At 38.9% G+C, this 19,847-nt stretch overlaps 1 protein-coding gene across 4 annotated transcripts in view; it reads right to left on the minus strand.

Annotated features, from left to right (window-relative positions):
- The window catches only part of CHST8 (carbohydrate sulfotransferase 8), a 307,931-nt gene that overhangs the window by 234,380 nt on the left and 53,704 nt on the right, over positions 1-19,847 (minus strand). The window lies entirely within an intron of this gene.

The raw sequence follows: 19,847 nt of genomic DNA on the forward strand, positions 1-19,847 counted from the left end.
TTCAAGTAATTTGCCAATATAGACATCAAGGCAACAAATGGGTAATTTCCTGAATCCTCCTTTTTCCCTTTTTTGAAGAGGGGGACATTTACCCTCCTCCAGTTACAGGAAGCATTTCTATTATCACTCCACTAGTCCCTTCAATAGTACCAACCTCTTTTGGGGCAGAGAATTCACCCAGCATCAGTAGGATACAATTCATTTTCCCAATTTCTAAATGAATATTTTAATCCAAAGTGCAAAAGACATCTTAGTTCACACAAAACTGAACTACAGAAACTGTAGAAAGTCAACGGAGTCCAAGTACACCATAGGTTGCATGTATGTCATCAGCTGACACTCTTCCAAAAATCAATAGTACATAGTAATTTAACCTCCAATATTCTGAACTCCAAGTCCAAAGAAAACTCACAAAGTGATCTGAATCCAACACATTTTCACACAAGTGCCAAGGATTTAAGGAATGCAAAGCACAATAGAGACAACACTCTTTGAACCAAGTGGGGAAACAATCTGGAAGTATAAGACAAGAACACCAGGAACAGCGACATCAGATGACATACTGGAGTTTTGATTACTGCTTCCCTGCAGCAATTATAATAAGCAGGCATGGCTCGAAAAAAGTAAATCACAATTGGCCTCAAAATAGGGAGGGAGGGAGGGAGGGAGGGGAAGGGGTAGAGAAGAGAGTGGTTTTACTTATATATAGAACTCTCCTTTTATTATTTCAAGTGGTACATAATTGAGATATCAAATAATCAAAACACTAAGAATTGCTCCTCATGCAGCTTTCTCTAGGGGAAGCAGTATTGGGATAAGAAATCTGGTGTCTTCCCAATATTTTGGACTATTACTTTCACAGTTCCTTGACACTGGCCAAGCTGGTGGGAATGAATGAAAGTCATATTATCCCTGGATTCTGTGCGTCAAGTCCAGTTTCTAATAATTCATAATGTGAACTGGCAATCTTATGTTTGGTTTCCCTTTCCATAATTCATATCAAGAGGAGTAGGGAGGATGCGGGAGGTGGTGCGGGAGGCTCTTGAAAAAAACAATGTTACCAATGTAAAGTATCAGTTTGGTATGCAGTGCCCATGAATTATGTACTATACTGTATATCTCAAGTACACTGTGGTGAGTCTGCACATTACACAATAAAATATTTCACTGCTAACTAAAGACCAGCCATTTTGAAGAATAATTGGGAATATGCCCTACGTGATGGCTCTAACCATGCATAATGAGTTCTACTTAATCATTTAACCAGGGTCAGCAATCAGGATGCTAATTTCTGTGGTGAAAGGGAACCTAGACCAGCCTTACCCAAGTTAGTGCCTTCCAAACAGAGTAGATTCTTCCTTACACATTTTGAGTTTTTTCCCCTCTAATACGTGATCCCTGGGATATGCACAAGTTCTTTTTCAGGAATACTAGATTGCATATACAGGTAGTCCTCGACTTACAACCACAATTGGGACTGGAACTTCTGTTACTAAGCAATATGGCTGTTCAGTGAGTCATGCCCAATTTTACACCCTTTGTTGCCACGGCCATTAAGCGAATCACCATGGTCATTAAGTGAATCCAGCTTCCCCCATTAACTTTGCTTGTTGGAAGTCCCTGGAAAGGTCACAAATGGCAATCACGTGACCCCAGGACACTGCAACTGTTGTAAATACATGCCAGTTGCCAAGTGCCCAAATTTTGATCACATGACCATGGGGATACGGTGATGGTCGTAAGTGCAAGGACTGGTTGTAAGTCACTTTTTTCAATGCCATCGTAACTTCAAATGGTCTTTAAACAAAACAGTAGCAGCCCCCAATTTTGCACCCCCAAAGTAAAACAGTTTCTGCATAGCCTTGGGTTTATCTGTATATGATAAGTATACTTCCACTGTGCACAAACATTATAAGCTCTTTTATATTTTCAGCAGGTTCAAAATCAGTATGTTAATTCAAAACTTCTAACAGACCAATCATCTCCTCTTTCCTCTGTTTGCCATTTCCCATTCCTGTCAGCTAAAACTACATGCAATTAGTGCTATTTAAACATGTTATTTTAAATGGACTTGAAACTGAAGACTTTCTAGTAATCATTCGTGTGTGTCCCCCCTATTTCTCCCCATCATGAAACTGAGTGTGAGAAACCGAGAAAAAAAAAGAGAATAGTTTCTCATTCCTTATAGCTTTTGGATACTAGTGTTACAATTTTTAACACCCCAAGTTCTCCTGCATCCTTTTCTACCAGTTCTCATTCAAAGAGAGAGAAAGAGTTTGCTTTTGAAATCTTTGCCAAGCAGAAGAAAATTTCAGTGAAATTCTCACAGGGGCAGTGTGGTGTTCTCGCATCTATTTAGTGAATTACTTCCCATATTTCAATTAAATCCCAACAGAAAACCCCCCAATTCTTTACCTGGAGCTTCAGCAGCCAGAAGTGGAAAGCTACACATATCAAGACCAGCACCCGCGGTTACCCCTCTAGCATCGCCCTCAATGAAATCAACCTCAGAAGCACCTGTAAAAGGAATCTGGAAGAAACTCTGAAGCACTCCAAGATTGAAATAGAAAACATGAGGCCCATGGTCCTTCCTGTGCTCTGAAATAGCAAAACAGGCAAGGAGGGTTGGGGTGGGGCGGCAAAGAAGATGGCGGTTGCAACTGCAGGATGGATTGTGGAGCTGTGTGTCAGATCTGCGATATTCAAATCTCAATGAAGAAAAATCTCTTGAAACCTGAATCAAGTTCAAAAAGAAATTCATTTATTGAGATGTACATGCAGCTTCAAAGCATTGCTGAAACTAAAAGCCTGTGCATTCCCAATCTACTTTTACCCTCACTTCTTAACCCCCCTTCTCCTCAGCCAGTTCTTGGTTCCCATGCTGGTACGACCTTGGACATTCCTGGCCCTAGATAACAGTCCATCTGTGTTAACGGTTTCACCTTCTTTGGTCCCCCCTCCCCCCCGAATTATGGCAGAAACGAAGCAAGCAACTAGCGAGCTGATAGATTGATTGCTGGAGGTTCTGACACTGTGATTATATCATCACAACCACCATCTCTACTTTTTTGACACCCTCCCCCTCAGTGCAGGGGTGCCCACCTTGATCTGAGCTTGCATACCGTTTTTAGCTAGAGATGCTGGTCTGGTCTTTCTGGCTCCAGAATAAATGCTTTGCTGCTCCCTCTTATGCATCACTTTCTTCATGAGATATGGAGGAGGAAGATGAGGAAACCAGTTTCTTTTCCGGCACTTAACCAGGTTTCAATCATCCCCCCCCCCCCCGGGAACTCTTCAGCAGCCCCTGGAATTTTGCCCTCAAAGAAAGGTATGAGTTTCTTGCTAATTTGGATTGCTTTTCCTAGGCCTAAATCTGAGATTCAGGACTGAAGCGTGAGGGACTGTGCAGCTTACACACACTTACTGTACATTACATGTTCCTGTAAAATTATTAACTCACTCTGCATTTCAAATGGAAAAGAAAAAAGCCACCAAGGCACAGCAGGGAGGTCTCTCAGCCAGGTGAGGCAGAAACTCTGATGCGATTTTGGGGGTGGGAGTGTGGAGTGGGATATGCGTCCTTGAAACATCTAATTCTACATGGTTGATCTTTCCTGACACATCACTGCACTGTAGTTTCTTCTGCTTTCGATGTCCAATCAGAAGCAGAAACTGTGACAGCATGCACTTTTGAGTTTGCTGGAAACAACAAGAAGGTCCCACTCTCTGGAGGCTTTAAAAATAGAATTGTCTGAAGAAAACAAACCTCTTTAACAAACCTCCGTTGAGAAGATAAAGGGCACTGCCAGAAAAGGAGAAAAACACACTGGGATGCTTCAGATCAGCCCCTTCCACAACCAGATTTTGCCTGAGTACGAGTGAAAGGCCCTAGAAAGGAGAATTGTTTAGTCAGCCGGGCAGCCTCATTTGGAGTTAATCAAGCTGCATTTCTGCTATGAAATTCCCTCACAAATGGCAAGGAACCTGCATCTTCTCAGTTTGGGGCTGAATAATGTCAAATATGCTGCAGAATAATTAAGGATTTTCCATTATCTATTATTGATAGAAATATCAAGAACATATATATGGTAGCCCTTTTTTTTTCAGTAGGGTTTTCTTTCAGGGCATGCCAGAATAAAATGTGGCTGCCCAATAATGTAACCAGCCATAAACAATGGTTTGCCAGGGTTTAGGGTTTGGTGTTCAACTGAGGAGACCCTGGTTCAACTTCAGTCACAAGTTCCCAGCGTGACTTTAAGGCAGTTGCTTTTTCTCAGCCCAGACTATCTCACAGGGTTGCTGTTGTCAGGTTAAACTGGAGGAAGAGTGTATGTTGCTGACTTGAGTTGCAGGGGGAAGACGACAGAGGACAGGCTATATACTGAAGGCTGTCCTTTAGTATATTCCTAAATAAAGGAATAAGCAAAGTAAGCAATGAAAGTTGTAGATCTGGGGGCCTTGGGGGCTACCACATAAACTCATTGATGGGGAACAGGCAGGGGCTGAATCTAACCCAGACCCAAGGGAGGAACAGAGAAGGCCAGGGCTCAGCAAACGCAGCTGCGTCTCATGCTCAAGCCAATCAAAAGTTTCCTCCCTGAGGAGCTGATCCTCTGATATCTGATTTTCCCTTCCACCCTCTGAGCAACCGATGGACAATCCCTTTTCATCAGGCACCTCTTCTTCCACAGAAATGCAAAGACCAAGGTACTTGGAGAAGGATATGTGGAGGAAGCTTAGCTTTGGCTCCAGTGGCCCACGACTCAAGAAGCACCACTGGACTTTACTTCCTTAGCATTCTCTTGGCGGGCTAAAGACGACGCATCAGGCAACAGCAGGGTGCATGTCTGTGCATATGTTCCTGAAACTGAGGTCCACTTTTCTCTCAGTGCAGCCCTCTAGGCGACAGGAGGGCTGTGCAGCACTTGAGATCTGATTCCAACGAGATATTTCAGAGCCTGCAAAAGCAGCACCAGTTGCTACTCTTCAAAATAGCCTCCTCTTTTTTTCCTAGGATCCCACGGCAGTGGCAGAGGACAGCTGCAAAAAGACGGGGCTGCTTTACTGAGCTGCAGACAGGTTCTGTGTTCATGCTCCAGCACACTCTGAAGCACTTTTTTGGAATCAAACCCAAAGCACTGAGGAACATTGTTATTGTTCTCACGAACAAAAACACACCTTCCGTTCTCTTCCATTCAGTTCAGTACCGCTCTATTGCATTCTAGTTGCAAAATGTCCATTAGCAGACTGTTGCCACTGTCCTTACTCCCCCGAGGACAATTTAAAAACTTTGTGTGCGGCAAGTTGCAAGTTGCAAGGAGTGTGTTGTGTAGGTGTTGGTCTGCAATCCTGCAGTTTCACCAATATAACCACCATTTTTCAAATGCAAAATTCATCAAAGCAGTATCTTTATTAAGCCAACCACTGTAAATGTGTTGCAAGCTTCTATCAAGAATTTTTCTTCAGGCAATAAGGTAAAAACTGCTTGAAGAAAAACTTCAAACATTTACAAATACTTGCTGAATAAAAAGGGGAGGGAAATATGGCTGACCTTAGACCCTCTCTGACTTAGCTGATTAGATTGACCAGAAGAACATTTTTGCAAACTGGATTTTATCTAGTACTGAGAAGTGCTATGTTGCCATTAGGGCTCTCCCAGTTTGTAGGGAAGATGCAAGCAAATATTTATAAATTCACCATCTTTTGAAATATAAATTCCAGACATTTCTCAAATTTGTTTCCACCTGAGGGGGACAACCTCTTTTCTTGGTTGGGGGAAAACAGCAGACAAACCAGAAGACAGTCTTTATATTGGCAAAGCTAATTCAGGCTGCTATTTTAATTCATATTCATCAAAGTCAAATTGGGAAGGACAGGGGAATGAAACTAATAATGGCAAAGCCTCTATGGTTGGGATTTTTTTTCCCCTCCAAATGATTAAGGCAGGGAAACAAGGATCAGATACATCCATTCTGGTCAATCCCACCCCCACTCCAGACTGCACGCAGCAGGCTTACCACTTTTACTCTGAGAAGTGTATAAACCATACAGGCATGCAAGAGACTGAGGAAAGGGTTTCCACCGTACTTTCTGAGGACCTGGGCTAAACTCTTGATCAAATGGCCATTCCTCCAAATGCCCTGAAAGAAGTACATGAAGAGGTATGCTCTCTTCTTGGACACTATTAATCCACCATACTTTTAATTTTTATTTGCGTTTTAAAAACATCTGATGAGGCCCTCAAGCTAGTATTTTTGTTTCAGAATATAAAATTGCTCTAATTTTTTTTAAAGGTTGTTATTTTAGGTCTTACAGAATTCTAGGCAATGTTGATGGCTTGGTAGCATTAGCCCAACCACCCCGCACCATCCTATCGTTTTTAGTATCTTTAAAAGGTGCACACTTCTGGATTGCATATAGCTTTCCATTTATCTTCAACTGCTTTGTCAAGATACTTTTCAAATTCCTTGTAAAGATAACAAGCTGTGCATTGTAGAGTAGAAGAGCATTATGGAAATGAGCAGTTATCACCGAGCTGTGTAAACGGCTCTGTAATTTGTACCCAACATGATGTGTGCATATGTTTGGAATAAATGATTGCAGGGTATTGCTGAAATGACTCTGGAAATTCAAGAAAACTCCAATAAACTGCAGGAAACAAACCTTAAGGGGTATGATTCCTGGCCTTCCCCTTAGAGCAAACTCCCCACCCTTTTTCTCTACCAAACCTGTCAGAACCCTCACTCCTGGTGGGCTGAAAAACGGTAGGACAGACGGGCACTAAACATTTCAGCAAGGCTCTTGCTGGCAGTCCAGTTCAGCTCCACAACTGGACACAAGTTGAACGTAATGAGTTGTTTCTTAGGCTGCGGTTTGCCAGCTCTTGGTCTTGCCCATCTTCTTTCACTTTGAGGAGGTTGTCTTATCTTAAAATTGTATATTTTAAAGTGGAATGTGTATGTGTGCATGAATAACATTTAGAAAAAAATATAAATACTTGGAAAACCGTTCTGGAGATTGCTGGGGGCAGAAGTGAAGGAAAGATTTATTTATTTATTTATGTTTGTTTGTTTGTTTGCTAAGTACATTTCTTCAGTGAAAGTTTATTTTTACTCATTTTCTATTACTGTTGTTGTTGCATTTAGATTCTACCTTTCCCCTGAGAGCTCAAGAGAGTATGCATGGGGATCTCACCTAATTTTACCCTTCCAAACAGCCACACTCTCAATCTGGGCTGATGGACAGTGACTGCCCCCAAGTCTCCCAGTGAACTCCATTACATCATATCCAGAATACTTGCTAACCTTCAACTAGGTGATGTCAAACATTCTCTTGTGTGAAGAGAATAGTTTTCTGTGCATCAAACTGGGCCAAGGAAACTTGCCACACTTACATCCTTATATCTTTCTATGGAGGTTTTTACAAGGAGGTTAGACAGTCATCTCTCATGGATGGTTTAATTGCTTTTCCAGCACATGGCAGAGGGTTGGATTAGATGACTGCTTATAGGTCCTTCCAAGTCTATGATGCTAAGATGCTCTATGATTCCATTTCCCCTGAAACTTTCTGTTTAAAGGGAGACAAAAATATTCTCCTCCTGAGCCAGTGCAATTAGGTAGAATGAGGCAGGAATTCCAGGACAAAGATGCTAGAAGGTATTAGCAAAGCATTGGGGAGAGTGGTATGTCACACAGCCTACCCTGCACATCCTAAGGGGCTGGTTGCCTCCAGATTCAAAGAAAAGATTAGATAGACGATAGACTTTTTTTAAAGTGTACATTTCAATCCTATCAGACACATTTTCCCATTGTTCCATCTGTATATTATAACCAAAATTTTTAGCCCACTTTATCATACATTCTTTCACTTGTTCTCTTTCTGTTTCAAATTTCAATAAAAGTTTATACATTTTAGCAATTACGTTCATCATTTGTACCCAATTCTATTTCAAACTCAGTCTTAAAATGTTCAAAACCATACATTCTTTTGTCTACTTTAATTCTTTCTAATAATTGTAAATAAAAGAACCATTGACAACTCTGCCACCAGTACTTCTCTTGATTTTATTTTACATTCCCCTTGACAACATTCTAGTATCTCGCAGTAAGTCAGCCATTTGTGTTTGCCTATTATTTCTTGTCTATAAAATATTTCTTCTGCTGAGATCCACAAAGGTGTTTTCAGGCACAACCTGGGTTTGTATCTATTCCATATTCTCAATATGGCATGTTTAACATAATGATTTTTGAAATCCACATTAACCTTGACTTTATCATACCACAAATATCCATGCCACCTAAATCTCAGGTCATGTTCTTCTAACTCCAAAAGCCTTCTGTTTTTTAGCAGTACCCACTCTTTCATCCAAACCAAACAGCAAGCTGCAAAATACCATTTCAAATCTGGTAGACCCAGTTCTCCTCTTTCCTTTGCATCTTGTAACACCTTATATTTAACTCATGGTTTTTCCCTTGCCACACAAACTTAGATATATCCTTTTGCCGTGTTTAAATGGTGCATCGGTTGCCAAAACAGGTATTGTCTGAAACAAAAACATCATTCTAGGCAAGACATTCATTTTTATCACAGAAACTCTCCCCAGCAATGACAGTTGTAACTTCTCCCATCTTAATGTATTTTTTTTAATTTCATTCCATGTCTCAACTTAGTTATTTTGAAATAACATACAATTCATATTTGTCATAGTGATACCCAGATATTTTACCTTCTTCTCAAATCTTAAAACCCGTTTTATTCATCAATTCTGTTTGATCTTTTATTTTCAATTTTTTTGTTAGCATCTTTGTCTTCTGTTTATTAATTTTGAAACCTGCTAATGCACCAACTTCTTTTAATTTGCCCATTAATATTTCAATTCCTTTTAAAGGATCTTCCAGAACCAACAGCAAGTCATCTACAACAGCCCTTAACTTGTAAGTTTCTTTTTTAATCTATACTCCCACAGAGTCTCCTCTGGTCTAATATCTCTATTCAGTATTTCAAGAACCAAAATAAACAAGGGAGGAGACAATGGGCATCCCTGTCTTGTTCCTTTTTGTGTCTCACAGGGTTATGGTAGATCTGCATTAACAATTACTTGTGCTTTCTGTGAAGTGTAGATTGATCTTACCCATTTTATAAAGTCCTCTCCAAAATTCGTATCTTCCAAAACTTTGAACAAGAAAACCCAATTCAAATTGTCAAAGGCCTTCTCTGCATCTAAGAAGATCAATGAGGCTTGTTTTTCATTATGTTGCTCCAAATATTCCAAAATGTCCAACACATTTTTTATATTATCCTTTAATTGTCTTATAGGTAAAAACTCACATTGATCCTCATGAATAAATTCTTGAAAAATTATTTTCAACCTCCCAACCAAAATTGTTGTAAACAATTTATAGTAGTTATTCAATAATAATATCAGTTGATAGTTTCTTCTGAAAGTCAAATCTTGTCCATCCTTAGGTATTAATGCTATATTAGCCTCTTTCCAACTCTCTGGCATCTTTCCTCCCTGTAGGATAGAGTTCATCATCTTTTGTAAAAGTTGTAAAAGTTCATAGTCAGAACACTTTCTTCTTATAATAAGAACCTGATAATCCATCTGGTCCAGGCACCTTTCCTATTTGCAAACTCAATTTTTTTTTACTTTACATAATCCATTTTTATTTCTATTTCTCTGTTAACATAGATAATTGTCATTGTAAAAGCTTAATTTGTTGACAAATACTTATCTTCTCTGGAAATTTCTTTATTTCTTATTTCTTATTTCATCCAAAATAGCTTGTGTTTTCTCTTGACTCTTCTTTAAGTTTACTATTATGTTGTATAAAATAACCTCTAATAAAAGCTTTATTTGCAACCCAAACCATCCTTAAATCAGTGCCCTTACTTAAATTATTTTCAAAAAATCCTTTTAATTACTTTTTACAATCCACCACTATTGCTTCTTTCTGTAACAACATTTCATTTAGTCTCCATCTAAAAGAATTAGATTTCCTTTTATAAACCAAACTCACAGGATTATGATCCAAAAAAGTATTTGGTAATATCTCTACCTTAGAAACCTTACTAGCTAAGTCCAAATCATGCCTATTCTTGAAAAGGATCTATGTCTTTCAGAAAAATATGTATACTGTCTTGAATTATCACTTTTTTGTCTCCATATATCAACCTGCCATCACATCAAATAAAAGTTTTGATAATTTGCCTTGAGTGATTTTAATATTTTTCTTAGAAGTTCTGTCCAGTGATGGGGAGATCACTCCATTCCAATCCACCTTCAAACACCAATTTTCATAAGAGAAACCTATTAATCTCTTCATAATTAATTTATAAAACAATACTTTGTCCTCATTTGAGGCACAAATTCCCAGTATCAAAGTCTTTGTCCCATACACGCTAGCTTCCGCCCCAACAAATCTACCATGCTCTGGTTTTAGTTGGGGATTTATATAGAAAAAACTCCATTTCTTTTTATTTATTTATTTTCCGTGCCTACTGAAATAAATTCTTCACCCAAATTTTTATAAATCAAATATTTTATGTCCTTTGTTCTAATATGTGTCTTTTGTTGGTAAATTATATCTTGTTTTGATTTTTTCATAGGATTTTTTTTCTCCTCTTTTGGGGAGCATTTGTTCCATTTATATTCCATGTTAAGCATTTGTAATCCACAATCAAGCCAGGAATTTAGAAAAATCGATACCTATAGCACCTAGGTCAGTATCATCCCTTTCAATTTCTTGTTGCACCTGTCAGAGTTTTTGTGTAGTCTCCTCTGACACCTCCATTTAAAACTCTTCCAATTCCTCCTTGAATTTTGGACAGAACTCAATCAAAACCTCTGCTATTTAAAAGTAAAAATCACACCTTCCAATTTGTCCCATCAAAATGGGATCTTTTTCTGTTTTAATCTCTCAGTCAGAAAAGAATACTCTTTTCTTTTACACAAAATTATAATAGGAATTTCTTTAAGAACAATTATATCTGTATTATCAATCTTCAGTCTTGTATTAAAATGTTGCTGCAAAACTTGATACCTTGTCTTCTTCCTGACAAAGTGCACCAAAACATCCCTTGGAACATTTCTTATTCTTGCAAATCTTGTATTTATTTTATCAATTTCTGCCTCTATAACTTCTTCATCCCAATCCAAAAAAATTGCTAAGACTTTAATAACCTTTTCTCTAATATCTTTACTAGAATCCTCTGGGATTGCTCTAAATCTCAAACAAAATTCCTTCTCTTTCAATTCCAATAGAGCCAGATTATCTAGTTCTCTATCCAACTCTCTGTAACTTCTGTCTTACTCTCCAAAAATTTGACAAAATTTGTCATTAATTTGTTTTACATTTACAGACACTTGTTTTACAGAGGTTTTTGGGGTTTTTTTGAAAGCTGTCAATTTAGTATCAAGTGATTCTAACATTGCCCAATTGCTTAAACATTTTCTGAAGCAAATCTAGTGTGATTCCTCTCTCTACAGGTTGCTCTAGTGATCCTCTCCTCCGCTTCATTCTTGCCACTTTTCTGGTGGTTGCCATTATGGTATTATATAAAAATGAAAGTGTCTCAAACAAGGGAAAAAGTAAAGGGAAGCCCCCCTCCCTTTTTTCCCCTCTTTTGTCTTCCTGGGCCCTTGATACTTTCGTTTCAAGTGGCACTCCATAGTTACAGTCAGCATCACAGTCTGGCTCATATTACCTTTATCTTTTGTTCTGTAAAATCCACCAATTGTCTGCACTCTTTAATAGTAAACAAAAAAACATTCCCATGAAGATCCGGTTCATTTGTCTAATTTAATTCCAATTTTTTCAAAAGCACTTTCACCAAAACAAATAATATTTCAAAATATCTGTCCCCTTTATCCATTTTAACCCGTTTTTTCTTTATTCCTTTGTAATCCAGAAAAAATAATAACTCACCAAGTGGAATTTTCTTATTCTGACACTCAGAAAATCTCTCTTTAGCTGTAAATTAGTTACATCCAAAAGTGGTTAAGAAATGAGGCTCATGCAAACTTTAAGTCCATATACTGTAGGCTGCACTATGGCTGTGAACTTGATTGAAATCCCTCGACTCCCAGCAGCTCAACTCACAAGCTGACTACAAAAATCCCAGTTACTCATGAGGAGCAGCCATCTGGAGTGCAAGTGGGCAATCTCACGGTCTCTCCTTTTTCCAGAGAAACTTCACCATTTCCATTTAGAATGAGAGGCAGCATCTTATTTGCTACTTCAGGTAAGAAGTTAAAGAGAGAGGCCTAATTCAAGTCTTGATAGATTTGGGAAGGGGAAACTAAAACCCTCCTGAAAATTAAGACAGAGAGGACATTTGGGATAGAAACTCAGCACTTGTGGAAGGATGTAGCACTCTTGTCTTTCTTTCTAGCTGTTAGCCCTTTGAGGTAGTCCAGACAAGAAGCACAACCATGAGTACTAACTCTATCTTAGTCAGTACTCTACAGTAACAGAATCTTGCAAGACTGAAAGTATTTCTCCCCTCCTTTCCTTTTACTCTCCAGAAAACTAGGGAGGGCCCTTTCTGAAATGCTTTCCATACCTCCTCTCCTTCTTGGGCTGAGAAATCTTTTACATGCTAGTTGTCCAGTCTGCAGCTCTCCCTCTTATCTCCCAAGGACGTTTCCACATACCATTAGATCAGCTCTCTGAGGGCTTTCTCTCCTCCTCCTCCTCCTTTCATATTTAAAAAGTCCATCAGCTGGGTACTTTTGCAATGCCTTGGAAAGATGCAACATGATCATATACTATCATTGCTGGAGAGACAAGGGAAAGAAAAGATAGGTCTCCTCTTAATCTTGATGGATGAAAAGGAAGCATTTTTCTTTTAATCTTATGTTGGCATAATGCTGCACTATCCCAAAGCATCACTTGCTGGGATGTTCTGCCTGTAAGGTTTACCACATTCAGCTCTAATGAAACTCTCATGACATGCAGGTTCAGCAAAAGAAGTTTACTAGAGTGTAATGTAGGTAGATACAGACAAAGCCAGGGTTGGCTTGGCATAGCTTACATGGTGTTTTATATGTTCCCCATTCCTGCGCTTTCCCCCGTTGCCTAGTTACCGATTACCCACAGTAATCCCCCCTCGCCCAAATGGCAGATTCAGTCCGGTTCTTTTGTCCTCTTGATTGCCGTCTATTGTTTGTGTGGTTGTTGTATTCATTAAGCTTTCCTGTTGCACGTAAAGCCAGGAGTTCTTAATCACGCGCTGATCGCTGCGCTTCCAAGCTGCTGCACTTCCGTTTGTCTGCAGCGCTCGAGGGAAGCCGGCGCTGATACAATGTATCCCCTCTCGGACAGAGTTAACCACCGCCACCTGTCAGCAATTAGTTCGCAGTCTGGCTGACTTCCCCTTTTCAGTTGCTAGCGCCTGGGGTGGTGAAACTGACTAGGTGAAACTGAGCAGCGGCGTTCGCTGTGCCGTGCTGGCTGAATCTGACACTGCCTCCATTTCAGATTGCCTGCTAGATGGTCTTTCCCAAAGTTGACAAGGTCTATAAAAAGATAGGGGAAGGGTCTTCAGGAATAACATTCCCCAAATTCAAATTATTTTTTGGCCTCCCCACCAAGTATGTAACTTAATTTTCCTACTCTTACACACGAACTCAGGTATGTCCATGGCTGGCAGTCAAAAAAGTCAAGATGTGCAAGACTGTACAATCAAATCCCCAGTCCTTTTTTTAGATGCGTCACATCACCATCTTGACTTTTTTTGACCCTCCCTGGTAGATGCCCCTGCATGAACCTTTGCTCAGAAGAAAGACTGACAAAATTGTGGAAGGAACTTTGTTCAGCCCAACCAACATCTTATTGCTCTGAAAAAATGCCCATAATCTCCTACTATTGTCATTTTGTCCTATAATACTTTCAGTCAGCCTGCACAAATGCACTCCCAATTAGCATTCAGAATATCTTCCAATTTAAGTCTTAATTCCCAGCACTATTGTACGTGCTCATCGGTAGCAAGATAAGGAAAAAAGTTTGCAGAAATTGTCAACCTCCCTCCAGTCTTTCCCAGTGATTCATGCACCATTGGAAGAAAAATACTGAACAAATATCTGAGATTAGCCAAAGCTAAGGACCTTGATATGGATTTATATTAGTGTGACATTGACATTACATTTGGTATTAAAGGTTTGGGGCCCTCTGGTTTGACTCTGCCCTAAAGCCAGAAATTTTAGCCTTGCTTTCCGAGCAGCTTTCAGGATCCTGGAGGCACACAAAAGTTTGTTAACCATTTTAATCCAAGTCATCTTGGAGTTGGAGCTGCTCTGACTGCCCACAGAAGAGAGGCTGGGATTGGACAAGATTTTAACGTAAAAGCAAAAGACCAACTCTGAGAATTCTAAACTAAACAGGCAGTTAGGAGATGCTCTATAGCACAAAGCAGGTTTACTCAGGGAAACTGAGGCTTCCCTTCTGCCCATCTAGAGGCTTCCCTTCCTTCATTAGAGGAACAACCAGAGAAGAGGACCAGCTCACCAGTCAAAGTTGGGAGAGGCAAGCCACAACTGCCTTACATTTTCTCTGCCCTTCTTAAATGGTAAGATAGCTTAAAATTGCCAGTGTAGAGTTTACTGCACACCCAGGCAAGTAGTGTGAATCAGCTTTATTTATCCCAATGGACAACAACCCAAGACACAAACTTATAATTTAGCCCAATGTTTTCCATTGGGAGAAGTCACCAATTTATGATGAGAATCCATTTTAGTTTGAACATTATGATGACTCTTAAACAATGTCTGGATACTAAAGAGAGTCCAAGGAAAAGAAAAGCCTACAATAGTAACTAATGTTGATTATCTGAGGCAAGAAAAATTATCCAATACATTTTAAACGAAACTCTTCCTCAGGTTGGAGTCAGTAAAATAAAATACTTCTAGTCTGTTAAAACTCCATTTTCACTGAATATTTGAAATATTAAATTCCTATCAAAAATAAAGTAAGGATTTAATGTTTTTATAAAATAATTTTACATAAATAATTTTTCTGTTTTATAATATATACAATATAAAACAGTGTTCTGATTAAAAGGGAATAAGAAAAAAGAAGAGTGGAAGATTCTCTCCAAAGAAACGAATATCAAAGAGATTAAGCATGAGAGCTTTTCAGGAAATGCTTCTCTAAGAGCCTGCATGAGAATTTACAGAACTAGAATAGATACGCATTAAATAAAAATTAAATAGAAATAATAAATTCTGCAACATTCTTGTGCTTACAACAGCCTCTCTAAGTTTTGCTTATTTAAGAGATTTTTATATTCAACCTGGATACTTTACAACAGAAGTCAAAGAATATCTTTGGATGTGTTTTTCTTTATTTAACTTTTCTCATTACATACTTTGGAATGGAACAGCCTTTCCATGAGTAGATTATTTTTCCACGAAATGTGGTACATTTGGATCCTATCCAATCTATAATCTGCTCATTCCCAGGAAGGGAGGGGGTGAAAGCTAATTCCCAAGAGTTTCCATCTCAAGAGACCAAAATCAGCAAAACAAATTGTATCATAATTCCACAGAAAGATAATTTATTTGCTTGTTTATCTTAATGTAGAGGAAAGAAATTGACAGGCACACTAGAACAGTTTATTGCACACAGAAAAGAAAGACAACCCCCCTTCAATAAATTAGTGGCATCTGTTTGTTTGTTTGTTTAATTGATTTAGGTGCTCCTCAACTCCCAAACAACTCTGGGACTCCAAAAATTAATATTTGGGGGGAAGTTAAGCATCCCTGACTGTTCACAACCTACTGTGGTACAAAATCTCTGATTGGGTACTTATTTATTAGTAGACAAAGAGTAAATTCTGCCTTGAGCTGAGCTCAACTTCTGTGGGCTCCACAGACTTCAGTCTAACCTGCAGCCTGAGATTTTCTGACTGGTCCGTTCCAGTTCAGCTTTCCAAGTCGGTCACTTATCTCAACTGAGCCATGGCTGACCTACGTTTCCTGAATCAGGCAGCATCCATTCCTCTTGGTTACGAGCACTGAGAATCCTGTCCTAGTAAGCAAAGGAAAGACATGGATTGAAATTTCCCATATTTCAAAGGATTGCCATTACTCTGAGAGAGCTCACTGCTAAGTGCAATAATAACGGGCAGGTCCAATCTCTGATTTGATTATCTGTCATCAGGATTAAAACGATGCAGGTAATTGCCAAGTATTTCGCTGCAAATGTAAACTCTTTGGTCAACCAATCTCCCCCTGTAGGAAATACATTCTTTGTTAAATATAACATTAGCAGTTATAGTTACAGTTCCTGTTAAACCTAGTATCTGTAAAATAACCCCTTCCACTTACGGTCTTACCTGAAGTCTTATTTGTATGCTTTACATTACCCATAATGCTGTTATTTAATGAAAAAGAAGGACCTAATTCTGCATGTAAGGAGAATATGGCTGAACTCACCCATTGCGCATTGTGGATTACTAGATTGTGTGAGTACAGCCACTGTGTTTTGTAAACATGGCTTGGGTCTCATTCAATAAACAATTAAAACAACTCATGATAAATCATAAAAAAAATTTCCACAATAGCAAATGCTCACATGATTTGTTCTAGAAAATGCTAATTAAAGCCATGCAACTATGAACTGTTCCAGTTCATATTTTGCTTCTACATTATTACTATTGTTGAAAAAAGTTCCATGACTAATCTAAATGCAATATTTTTTTCACTGCTCACTGTTGCACAAACATTTCTTGATGGCTGTATTAATTCCCCCCCCCCCCAATCTTTTCCAATCTTTACCAAGGCTTTGCAAGCTTTTATTAAAATCTGTTAGGTATACCCACCTATCCATTGATCTTTTCAGCAGAGATTTCTGTGCCATTTGATTTCTTTATTTCCTGACAATTTGTCAAATATTTCCCACACCTTAGCAAGCATTTTTCTGTATGCAAAGATGCCATAATTTTGCTTAAAATCTATTCCATACAACTTCCAAATGCAACAGAACAGATTAATCACAAGCGGTTCTGCAAACAGACTGCAGTGAGAGAAATTCACCTTTCATTATATTTAAATCCTTCCCTTTCCTCTGAGCAGCCCGAGGAAGCATACATTTTCTAGTACCACAGCTCCCAATCTGAATATCTTCTCAGTCACATTAGGGTGAAAAGTACTGACTGGCCTATAATTATCCAGTGCAAATTACAGTGGAATAAAGGAGTTGAATTTTCCAGTCCCCACCCCTACCCCTGACACTCTAATCCATTTTTCCCAACATGGTCACCTCTACTGGCCAGAAATTCTGGGGCATTGCAGCCCCAATACATCATCTGGAAGGTACCAGTCTGGAGGAGGTTGATCTTACCTATGGAGGGCATTAGCAATACAACCAGATACACAGGGATAACAACAGGGGAAGAAAAATGATGTGGGGATGTGTTTAATGAAGAAGTTATTGAAGACACACCCTGACTTAAATCTAAACACCGTTGTGCTTGGAATGATAAGTTCTCAGTACAGAATAGGAAAGTTGTAAAAGTAACAAAGATTTTTCCCATCACTTTCAAGCATCTTATTTTGACAACATTATTCTCAGCAGCGCTTCTGAGACAGAGCTGAAATGTCATTATGACTCATTTCAGGTTGAAAAGCATCTTGTGTTTTCAAAGATGTTGCCCCATCCCTTTAAAATACATTCATACTGTTCTTTTCAATCACGTTTTCCTTCCTCTTCATTTGTCCAAGCCCTCCACTTCTTTTGCCTGCACAATGCAATGCAATTTGATGGAATGTGTCATCTATGTGATGTCGTAGATGTCACAATACTGCTTCAGAAAGGATGACATCATGGAAACCTATGAAGATGGTCACAGTCAATGCAGTTCACTAACAATTTAAGCAAAGAAGCCAAGAGTTGTTGATGACCAAGAAGAACCAGCTACTTAAATCAAACAGCACAGAACAAATCAGCCATGAAACAAAACAAATGTTCAGGGGGCGAACAATTTTTTGGCAACCTATTCAGCTGCCTCCAACTTTTGAAGCAAATATCATACTTGCAGAACATTCTGTGCAGCCCTACAAATGTCATTTCAGCATTCATTAGTAATACCCCTCCAAGTGTCTGCAGTGGGTGAAGTTACCACATCTGACACAGCAAACAACATAGGCTGTAGAGCTAATGCAAGGGCTCACAGATTCTGTTTTGCCCTCTTTAAAGAGCTGTCCATCAAAACGGTATCTGTGCAGAACAAAATGCTCTGGACCTCGCCTAAAATGTTTGTCAGCCACCAGGAAAAAGCTTCTACAACACCTGCTATTGCAAACACCCATACATACATATATATATATATAAAAATAATATATATTGTAAGCCTTCTTTTCCAACAGATAAAAGTAATCAAGGTTTATATGCTCAGAGAAGCCAACAGGATGGGATTGTTGCACTTGAAGGATCAGAAGAAAATTGTAACTAATGTTGTGGAAAATTACTTTGATATTGCTTTCTCAGTACAGGATTACAATTAGGTTGCACTGTGAAGCCATAAATGAATGGTAACAAATCAACACAAACAGCCACTGTCAGGAGTACTTTGGTGACGGGAAGTAATGTAAGCGTTACTTAAAGTTTTATGACTCTCATTTAATTCGCATCATGGTTGCTCAGGATAAAAACAAACTACCATTTCTAAAGCAGACAATGAAAACTGGAGAACAAAACTATCTTGTGTTATCTTTGTTTCATAAACTACTTAGGTAAGTGCCATCAAGTGAAGTCAAATCTGACTGATAACTGTATGGACAAACCGCTCACCACCTTGATTTGTCCCCAGGAATCATCCAGAGCGGTTCCAGGGAGATTCCAATGATGTCCCAGATTCTGTCTATCCACGTTAACTTTTGTTTTCCCCTTCTACTCTTTTCCCAACCTTGTCAAGCAAGAGTTTTTTCTAGTCCACATCCACATCCATCACATGGCCACTGTCTCTGATCAACTGGACTGACTATAATAAGAGTGATTATTTTCTCCTTTGTCCTCAGAAAAGGAACGATTATTTTCTCTTCAGGAATATCATACTGTAGCACTTTTGGGAAATGGGGTGTATATAAAATCTGTGCTCATTACTGAGGTGGAATCTGGCACTGTTTTCCAGGTTCACAGGAGGGACTTGCTTGCTACCAAGAGTCAACTGCAACTGCTTCATCTTAATATTTTTCCTGCACTGGTAACACTTGATGGAAAATATCCTATGTGTGGCTAGTTCAGATAGTACCATTTTGGTAAGGGGAAAGTTTTCATTCAACACCTACAAACATTACAAACAAATCAAAATTATTCTACTGTTTTTTATCCAAGCCTAGGCAGGAATGCAAAGCCTTGCTCTCACAAAACCCCAAAAGACTGTTTTTAACAACTTGAAAGGGCAGATCAATTCCTAGACCAAACTCATAAGCTTAGGAAACCTCTCTAGACCACTTAAACCAATCATGGCAGATTCTCTTTATGTACTTCAACCTTCTCCAAATGGCAACCACTAGATCTGTTGGATTTTGAACTTGCGGAAATCCTAGCCAGTGTGGGAATTCTGGGAACTACAGATGCAAAGAAACTGAAGAACACCAGATTAGTGATGGCACTGTGTATATGCGTTTTGGCAGTATATATGACCGACTATAGTAATACATAATAATCTTGACTCAGCAGTGATTCCTGAGTTGCCCCGATAGGGAAGGCTACAGATGCATTTTCTCACTACTAATTAAAATGCAATTTCAAGAATAGTTTTTTTCTGACTCTTCCTTTCTTTGCTACAGGAAATCAGTAGATGATTCATGAAAAAATGCACTTTTTTTACACATGAAATTTTGG

This window comes from Python bivittatus, unplaced genomic scaffold (assembly GCF_059951505.1).
Source record: "Python bivittatus isolate LINGU-HERP-01145 unplaced genomic scaffold, Pbiv_v1 ctg000190_np1212, whole genome shotgun sequence".
Taxonomy (NCBI): domain Eukaryota; kingdom Metazoa; phylum Chordata; class Lepidosauria; order Squamata; family Pythonidae; genus Python; species Python bivittatus.